The sequence below is a fragment of the Rhinolophus sinicus genome, linkage group LG05 (assembly GCF_036562045.2).
Source record: "Rhinolophus sinicus isolate RSC01 linkage group LG05, ASM3656204v1, whole genome shotgun sequence".
NCBI lineage: Eukaryota > Metazoa > Chordata > Mammalia > Chiroptera > Rhinolophidae > Rhinolophus > Rhinolophus sinicus.
The window spans coordinates 172,369,793-172,380,130 of NC_133755.1; the positions used below are offsets into that span (position 1 = coordinate 172,369,793).

Below are 10,338 nucleotides of genomic sequence, written 5' to 3' on the forward strand. Positions count from 1 at the left end.
TTCCTGACACATTTAACATTTGAGTTCCTGAGATGTCTTAAATTTTAGGGGGGAAAAAAGTAGCTACTTTAAAATTATATAAAATAGCATAAACACCTATTTTCTGTAAAGTGTTACAGAAAGAATTGATACTCTTTCCTCCTCAATTTATGTATTTAGAAATAATATATATACTACTAATGAAATGAGACAAAGGGAAAAGAAAAATATCAGGCTTTACTCACACAGCAGGTAGGGAAAAAGTAATACTCCAATTCACAGTACAGTATATAATACTCCACTTTAGAGTATTTAATACTCCAATTCAAAATATAGCATTCAGGTAGTCATAACAGTTTGTAAATTGTACAGGTCATTGTTTTGCTTTGTAGCGTCTATGTTTTAGTACTGTCATAAAAGATGTTCGTTTTTCCTCTGCTTTTATCTAGGGAGTCTTGATCATACTAAATTCAACAGGTCACAGGTAAAACACTGCATGGTAGTGCAGAGTAGAAACAAATTGAGAAAGAAACAGGTTCAAACCTCAAATTAGCAGGTACAGTTACTTATTAACAGCCCAGCTAAAAGTTTAATGACAAGCAAGTTAAATTTAGTGGCTTTCTGAAATGAGAGCTTAGCTTACCTGCAAGTTAATTCATTCATAATGTCAATGTCTTTCATTATTGTATACATATAGCCAAATCAATTGTATATTTACAACATTTTGCTAGAAAGGACTGAAGTCTTTTCCCTGATCTTATAAATGATATAAAATCTTCCCACATCAGGATAAATCTAGTAGTTGCTAGATTTAGAGCTCACCCTTGTGATTTCCACAAGTAGGTGTTGAAAATGGTTTTCTTTCTTTTCTCTAAAATGTAAAAAACAATTATCGGAAAAGAGTATTTTGGATTTCTGGCCAATTTACTATATTACTAAAAGATTATTTACCAAAGAAGGAACTGCAATAGTATTGGGAGAAAATTTTTTAATATTTTTATTGCATGGGAAAGTGGATCCTAAGTGGGGGTGGGGTGGGTATCACCCTCTGTCTCCCTTTGCTTCACCCTCTCCCCGAAGTGTTAATATAGCTTCAATTATATTACAGTGATCTTCTCACTAGCCTTTGAGTGAGGGGGGAACAAGCACAATGCACGTTATGCCTATATATTTTTTACTGTAATGAGGGAGAATTGGGAGTTGGTGTGGGTTCACAAAGAGGGTTGAGTCTCTTGTGTCTTGTTGTTTGGACATGGTGATGGTTATTAAATCATTCACCAGCAAAGCCACTTCCTGCTTTCCCTTTCCCTTATCTGAGTCTCTGCTTAGCAGCTTTTGTTAGCTGTAGGGACAGCTACACTTTGAGATCAATTAGCCTGAAATCGCTAAATCCTAAAGAGATCCTTGCATATTACTCTCAGGTGGTGTTTAACTTTGACTTGTCAACTTAAAATGACCAGTGCTCACTAGATAAAAGCAAAATAATAAGTTGAAGAAGTTTATATGTGAATTCCTTGTGGAAAGAGGCCATATTTAATTAGTGTTTGTATCCAAAAATCTCATCCCTGAGCCTGGCACATAGTAAGTGCTCCAGGATGTTTATGAATGAATGAATGTTCCTGTTACTGGTTGGTTAAACAAGATGGTCAGGAAAGGATAAGACAGAGCAAACACACAGAGGGCAACTTCAACATTAATAAGGGCCATTAGGACAAAACTGGCAAGAAATTCAAATCCCTTCAAACACTTATTTACACAAAGTTTCCTGGATTGATTTTAATTATTTAAATCAAGTGCAGTATCTAACACTCTCATAGTGCTTGACAATATATGAAGCATTTTTATAGACAAAATTTCATTGAAACCTTCAACATTTTTGAGGTATGTACAACCAGTCTTAAATTTAACAGATACTAATACCAAGTTTCAACAAGGCTTAGACTAAATCGCTGGTTATTTGAACCCAAAACTGGGCTCTTTCTACCGAATTACATACTCTGCTTTTAAAGTGCCTTTCTTTCAAGGGCAATTTTCCATATGCTTTTTCAGATCCTCTACATTAAATCATACAGTTTGCCACTTTTTATATAGCAGACTTTCAAACAGTTGTTGAGTTTGATTAACTGAAATCTGAAAAAGTAGGACAGTTGTGAGAAACAGGTCTTCTTAACTGACCACAATTGACTCATCAAATCTCTAGCTTGGATAGCCTTTCATACCACACCTTTCACTGAGACTAAAAATAAACAGAGACAGTGGTGTCAACTTTCACAAAAGAGTTTTCACTAGCTTGAACTCACTATGCCATTGGGAAGACCCAAGCTAATGGAAGAAATGAAGGAGACATTTACCTGCTCCTTTCATTTATGTCATCATTTCCCTTGAGTTGTGTCTGTTTTACAGTAATGCCATGGCTCTTGAATTACAACCTTTGTATTTCAATAGCCAATCCGCAGTACTGTGCAAAGCTTGTGACCTAACACAAGGAAGTAAATATTTGCTTTGTGAAACACTTTCATTGTCTATAATAAAATTATGTTTATTGACACGGCAAATTTTTTTTCAATCTCAAATACAAAGTTAAAGAAATTCAGAAAGATTTTAGATGTGTGTTACTCATGCTAGAATGTCAAATATAAAGCATTATATAATTTAATGAAAAAGCCTACACATCTAGTGAATAGTAGAGCAAGAATTCAAATACAGTTCTATTTGAAATGATTCTTTTTTTTTTTTTTTTCCACCACAACTCACTGTTTTTCCTATTGGGCCCTCCTCTCGTTGTAAATTCCAGGTTAGTTGATACTGAATTACTGAGGGGTTTTTTTTTGGTTTGTTTCTTTGTTTTAATAATAGTAAAAGAGTATATACTGTCATTGCATTTTGAAGGTTTTACTATAATTCGATAAACTGGAACCAGCAATAATTATATAATTTCACACTTTCTTGGTAGTTTAATCTCTAAGGGACTTTCATAGAGTTTCAAACTAAATATTTAAGTTTTTGAAAGCAAATTTGTCAAAAGTCACAGAATTCAAAAAGTCAAAACCAGGGGCTTACAAGAGCACTGAATCATGTAAAACACGACAGATACAGAACTCATTAAGAGAATTGATTAGATTCTCACCTTTTAAATACTTAAATTTCACCTACAGCTTCAAATTTGAGAGAAGATATGACTCTAATCTCACAGGGTTTTATATTTAAACGCAATTTATTTCATTCTGATGAGAAATTTCAATTAAAGCCCTGTAGGACATCCATCTACTCCCATTATTTCCCTTCAATTTCATTTATCTCAAGAATACTCAAAAGGTCTCCTATAACACTGGCAACTGGCAGACAGAATCCATGAAAATCTGGATGTGAGTGTCTGTGCACAGTGCCCAAATAGAAAAATGACAGACCCCAACTATTAAGTGATTCTGGGCTTCTGAAAGGAGCTGTGCACTTTGGAAAGCCCAGGCATGGTGATAGGTGACAGTGTGCTGTGGACACCAGAGCCGACCTAGTCCCATGACTGTCCCATCTCCAGCCTCTGATGATGCCTGTTCCACTCCAGCTGAGCTGGAATCTGTTTCACCCACAATGAACTCTGGAGTCTTTGCCACATGTTTTCTTTGTCACTAAGCATTTCCTTTGTTTGTTTGCTTTTGCTTTTTTTTTTTTTTAAATTAACATTAGCACTCAAATAACTAAGAAAAAATGTACCAGAATACCAACAGAAAAAATGGGCAAAAGGCTCGAACAAGCCATTCTTAAAGACAAATTTCTTATAAGCATGTCAAAAATGTAATCAGCATTATTAGTAATCAAAGAAATAAGTTTGAAAAATATAGTTTTACCTATCAAGTTAGCAAATATTTTTAAAAAGATAATATTATGTTGGCAAGTACTAGATGTTCTAAGCATCAAGTCTAAAGGAAAAAAGTGCCATGCACATACAAAACCTAGGAATAAGGAGGTACACTGGTTAAAACAGTAAAATGGTGGAAATAAAAATCCAAAAATCAAAGAATGGCTAAATAAATTAAGACATCCATAAGATGAATTATTTTGTAGTCACTAAATTATATTGAAATAGCAGTTTTAATTTCTTGGGAAACACCAACAAAGTAAGGTTAATATTTTTAAAAGCAAGTATGAAGTTCTATAATATTCGAATTCTTTAAAAAGAAAGGTCCATGTTATATATGATGTCAGCGGGGTAGTAGATTGGGGGAGGTGGGTTATCATTTTGTGAGGGGTGTAAATGTCTAACTATTGCATTGTTTTGTACACCTGAAACTAATAAAAAGAAAAAAAGGTCCATGTCTGCATTGGAAATGAACTGGTGGTGTCCTGCCTAGTATTTTCCATAGCAGTTCTTTAGGTATTGGGGTAATTTTAAGCACTCACTCCATGCCAGGCACATGTTCAGCACTTTACATACATTGCATTATATTTATTCTTGCAAACATTGTAGGAGGTCGTACTTTATCCCTGTTCCACATCTGAGGAAACTGAGGCTCAGAGCAGGTAACTAACCGGATCATAGTGACAAAGCTGTTAAATGGAGGAATCAGGGCACAAGCTAAGGTCACCTTGACCCAAGGCTCCTATTCATCACATCCAGGCCTTCAAAATCCATGGGTAATTCAAACTTTGCTTTATACATTTTTAAGATCTGTTCGAGGGGATCTAAAATAAGCATTTCTTTCTTTAATAATTTGGAAATAAATCAATAATATAATTATATTAAAAATGTGCATATTCACAAACTGACAATTCTAAAAACTGCTCCCTCAAAAGATGTAGGACCATGAACATGATCTTTAGGCTATCAAACTAGTGTATTTGGTAATAAACATGAGTACTCTTTTCAAAAATGTAATCCCAAATCTTGGAAGCCTTTTGTGAGCCATATCAATTGTGCAAAATTTATTCATTTAAGAAATACTTATTTAACACCTGCCTTTTGCTAGATATTGTGCTAGGTGTTGGTACAATAGCAGGAGTCTGACTTTCTTTGAATATTAGGAAAGTCTTTGAGGGGTAAGTGGAGATGGGAAGAGATAGGGAAGGTGAAAGTATCCATCAATCTCACACTAGAAGTCCTGGTTACCTACATCAAAGGATTATTTGGGGGGTTTTTTGAGCTTTCCATAAGAATTTATAATATTCCTGCGGATCCCAGACACCCCTCTGGAAATGTCATACAATTTTAAGCCTCTACAATGCATTCGTACTTAAACGCTACCTGTAGTAATCGGATGAAATAAATGCTTTTAACATCACCTAGTGTTATGTTCATCCACTGGGTATGCAGTGGTCCTTGCATCTGCACTCCTGGGAAGTGCAACATTTTCACTGTGAAGTGCAGAGCTGGACTAGCAGAAAAGGGACTCTCAGCAGAAATGTGGTTGGATGGATTCCCATCCCTCTTGGCTTTATACCTCTTTGTCTATGCACACCTTCCACTTTTTCAGAAAAGCCCATGTCTTTCTGCAAATTGACTTCTAACAGGAAAGCCATTATTTCTACAACTGTAGATTACAAGGTAAATGTTTTCTTACATTTTAGTCTATGAGTTAACCAGAATTTTTATTAATTCAGATTTAGATTTGGTTGTTACAATAATGTCAAATGGATAAGAACGTATATACAGAGGGTGCCAAAAAAATGATGTATACACATTTTAAGAAAGGAAAACTATTAAAATAGTAATACTCAATATATAATGATAATAAAAGATGAATACAAGTCACGTTTGACTTCTGCAATTACAAGAGGTGCTCAAAGTGGTTACCATCGGTGTCTAGACACTTCTGATTACGGCGAACTACTGCTTGAGCAGCGTTGACCAAAGTGTTCACTTGTATACATTTTTTGGCACCCCTGGGGGGGGTGTGTGTGTGTGTGTGTGTGTGTAAATGAATATGTATAATTTCCCTTTTTTACAAAGTCCCTGGCCCAAGGAAATGTTAAGGAATGTTACCTATTATTATTTTTCAGAAGTTTAAGAAGTCCATACAAATGATAGTGAATTAGACTTTCAACATTATTAAATATATTAGGACCCTAAAAACAAAGAGCTATGTATTTGAGAAGGAAAAGCTGAATGCCTTAAGAATTGAACAGGGACACCAAATTAATTCTCCTTGTTAATTCCTTTCCACAGAAACAAAATATCAAGAAATGGCTAAGGAACCAGAACAAAAAGGGTAGAAATTGGCAAAACACCCACCTTATGTTGTTTGTTCTGTAAATCAAGTGGTTTTCAGAATCTTTCAGACTACAAATTCAGGATGAGTGCCCATGCTTCTGAGATCAGGTGTCACTGCCATGGAGATTGATTTTATTTAATAAACGATGCCATCCAATCACTTTGTAATAAAAAACACTTGTTTTTATTTTCTCACCTCCACAAATCGCAAATAAACTACTCTTCCATGGTTTCTCTAAATATAGTTTTTAAGATGATAAAAAATAGTGAGTAAATCTACTCTCCCATGGATGTGCTATTTACTGTTTTAGTTCATTCTAACAGAAATGAACTGAATAATACCAACTTAACTGGAAGAAGTCAATAGCTCATTCCTTTGAATTGATGAGTAAGAATCACCTTTTCATTAGATATTAGTGCTACAATGTATATTCCATGCATTACTGATACTACAAAGGACTTCAGAAACAAATACAATTTACATACAGTGTTTCAGTTTTCTAAATTATTTAATACAGTGTGTAGCTATGAAACCAGGAGGAAAACATTATTTTCCATTACAAAAATAAAAATTGTTTCTCATTTCTCCAATTAAATGAGGGTTCATCACCCAGAAAACCAGTATATATGAACGCCGGAAATGCAGATGACATCCAGTCTCAGAAACGCTTATTCTAGATGGAAACCAAACTATAAGATTTCGCTTTATATATTATTTGCGATAGCCATCCCATGATGGAAATAATGTTGCTGTAAAACAATTTTTAAAAATGAAACAGCTATGGGAAACTTGCAAAGTTCTCTAGACAAAACCTTCGGGTGATTCCTAAAGAAGGAAGCATTTATCAAAGGGTCAAGGAGGTTAGGAAAACTATGTCAGGAGCCAGAGGCAGCCTTGCCTGAGAGACTGAGATTGTCCCAGGTGAGCCAGTGTCCCGGCTCCGGATGGAGGCGGAGGGCGCAGGGCGGGTCCCGGCAGGGCGGGCTTCGTTTTGGCCTGGCGATCCCAGCTGTCTCCAGGAGCCTAGTGACTCCGGAGGATGGCGCGGGCTGCGCGGGACGCGCTGCCAGCAGCCTCCCGCTCGCGCGGAGCATCTCCACATCCGCGTCTTCCGAGGCCAGCTCTGTACCTCCGCCATCCTCAAGTCCTCCGACATTTTTCACGGAGACAGGGAGGTAGTAAGAAGGGGAGGAAACCGCCAAGTGTCTGCACCCTGCCTCTGCCGCAGCACAAGAAGCGGAGAGGAAGTGCGAGGCTGGCGAGGAGGCAGCTATTAAACTGATTCCCATCGATAATAAAAAGAATCATCATCACCCGCAGCAAGAGTCTCGGGTACACCCACCTCGGCAGCGGCTAGGGGTTGGGTGGGCGTTCCTCCTCCTCGCCCCCTCGGTGGCTATGAATCCACCCCAAGCCGTGCACACACGAACTCCGTTTCCTTCGACTGAGAGGAGAGGAAGGAACAAAAGAGACCCCCAACCCCGACACACACAACAAACACCTCAGATGCTCAAGGTATGCGGTTTTTGCAATCCCATTTTTACACCTTCTCCACCTGAATAGTGCATTCTTCCAAAGGTAAAGAAAGAAAAAATACCACCCGAGGTGATCGGTCGATTGTACACTGTTAATTTCACATTCGGTTTTCTAACAACCAACCAGAAAAATCCCGCGGGACCTCGCGACCCCGCAGGGTCTCCGCCGCCCTCGGCCTGGCCCTCTCTGCAGGTTCCCCGAAGGCGCTCAGCTCTCCGCTGGCAACCCAACCGCGGGTTCCCTGGGCGGGCAGGACACTCGCCCAGCCGCTCCGCAGCAGCTGGGGGGCGGCGAGCGGACCGCGCCGAGGCAGCAACGCGGGATTCAACTTCCCAAACCTGCCGCGCGACCCCTGCTCCCTCCAGCAGCACCGCGAGCAGCGCCTAGACCCCCGCACCGCAGCCTCCCCCGCCAGGGCGAAGGCAGTTGCACTCTCCGCCCCCTCTTGCCTTCACCTCCCTCCCCCACCCCCTTTAAAAAATTCATCCATTGGTGCAAAGCAGACATTTTGCTGTCATTTACTTAGCACCGCTCGGTTCCAGTGGTAACATCTTACCCAGGAGCCTGGAGGTGTGGGCAGCTCTCCGATGGGTCCGGGGGCGCGAGGCTGAGGTGCTGGGTCCTCTAGCGGAGCCTGTTTGCTGCCATCCGTCCAACTTCAGCACCCAGCAGGCGAGGAGAGAGGGAGAGAGGCGAGGATGCAGGGGAGGCGGGAGGGGGCGGAGGGAGCGGTGGGCGGGGAGGGAGCGGGAGCCGCACGGCAGAGCGCATGCGCCCCACGGGCGGGCGCAGCCCCTCGCGGGGCTCGGCCGGAGGGGCCGCTGCCCCCGCGCGCGGCCGCGTGAGTCACGGCCCCGCCCCTCGCCCGGCGGCCCGGCCCCCGCGCGCTCTTGCCTGGGTCCGGCGCCGGCCGCGAGGAGTGTCTCCGGCGGGGCTCCGCGCTCCGGCGACTGGGGTCCGGAGCTTTGCGGGAGCCGTGAGACCTGGGAACCTTCTTGATTGGAGAGGCGGTGGCAGCCAGGCCCTTCCAACTTCGCGTGCACCCGTAGCCCGAGTGATTTCATCCTGCGCTTTAGGGGGCTGCCTGAACGCAGAAGCCTGCCGCAGCGGGGTCCCGCGGGGAGCAGTCCCTGGGGGGGCGGGCAAGAAAATGGGAAGGGAAGCGTCTTGCTTACCAAAGGCTCGACTTTCAGGAAAGTTCTTCACCTCGTTGACGTCCTCACTCAGAAATCGGACCCTTTCCCCTAGGGTTGCGGATGCTCTGGGTCTGGGACGTGTTCGCCTCAGGGTCGGGAGGCTGGAGCCAGAGTTGTGAGTGAGAGAAGGCAAGAGGCGTGAATTATTGACAGAGGTGTTGAGGCTTGGGGTCTGGAGCATCCTTCCCGGACGGGGACAGCTCAGTAGCTCTCAGGTCTGATAAGTGTTCAGTTCACAAGCGGAGCCCAGCTCGGTCCTGACGGCGCTTTGGATGCTGAAGGCATCATGGGCGCTGACATTGCATCTCTGAGGATTCGGTAGAAGTGTTTGTGGGGTGAATTAGGGAAGCGGGTGTCTCTTCTTCAGATGTGTCATCTGTGGGAAGAGGAGTACGTTCTTGGGAGGAATGATTAGGCTTTTTTCTTATACCTATTAAAACTGATTACTTGTAAATAGTATATATGATTTTCCTTTGCTTGTGAGTTCAAACATTGACACAGTGTTGGCATTACCACAGACTCCTTTACTGGCCTCCTGGCCCCCCCCCCCCACGTGCCTTAACTATGTCTCAGGGTTTGCCCCAGGGGCCGCCTTTCTCCAGCTACATCATGGCTTTGAGCACTGGTGCTCTTCAAAGTGTGTTTCCTGGTCTGGCGTTGGTCTACAAATTGTTCCTTATTGGTCTGTAATGAAAGATGAGTACAGTACACAAATTGAGAGTAAGATTTAGAAACTTCTATAGCAATTTGAAATTGCCTTGACAGCCAAGCACATTAGCTGTACTTGGTATGTTTTATTTGTACAGTAATTCATTTTTGTTGGATTTTACAAACGAATTGCCCCATGATGCATTAAAAATAAAGGTCTTTCTTCAAAAATGTTTTGAGCAGCACTGAATTCTACGTAACTCCCAGATTTATATCTTCTGTCCTGATTTCCCATAGAACTCTTTTATGTCCTGAATACTCTTGCAATGCCACTTGAAGAATAATTATAATAGTTAATATTTAGTGAACAATGACTGGGTGCTAGGTACTGATCTAAATGTTTTGCATACGTTTCTTATTTTTTCTCCAAGGTGGATACTATTACGATGTTTAACAGACATCTCAGAAGCAGAACTCCAGGTATCCACACCCTCCAAACATGTTCCTCTTCAAATTGTTCCAGTTACTCAAGTCAAAAATTTAGAAGTCGTCTTTATTCTCTTGTTTTGTTTTTTTTGTGTGTTTTTTTTTGGTGTTTTTTTTGGTTTTTTTTTTTTAATTTTCTAATTACAGTTGTCACACAATATTATTAGTTTCAGGTGTACAACAGTGATTCTTAATTTTGCCTTTCTTTTACCCCTACACCCAATTAATTAGCAACTCATATTGTGTCTCTATCTGCAAAACATGTCCCCAGTTCATCCACTTCTTTC

General features: G+C 41.0%; 1 protein-coding gene across 3 annotated transcripts in view; it reads right to left on the reverse strand.

The window, feature by feature from the left end:
- Nucleotides 1–8,506, reverse strand: part of RGS17 (regulator of G protein signaling 17) — a 99,235-nt gene extending 90,729 nt beyond the window's left edge. The window contains exons 1-2 of one of the 3 annotated variants that reach the window (XM_019749264.2): nucleotides 8,278–8,506; nucleotides 6,206–6,298 (exon numbers count right to left, since the gene is read on the reverse strand). The gene's annotated coding sequence lies outside the window, so the exon portion shown is untranslated. The remainder of the gene's footprint in view (nucleotides 1–6,205; nucleotides 6,299–8,277) is intronic. The other 2 variants (XM_019749265.2, XM_019749263.2) reach the window with 2 other exon arrangements.
- Between the last annotated feature and the right edge of the window lie 1,832 nt (nucleotides 8,507–10,338).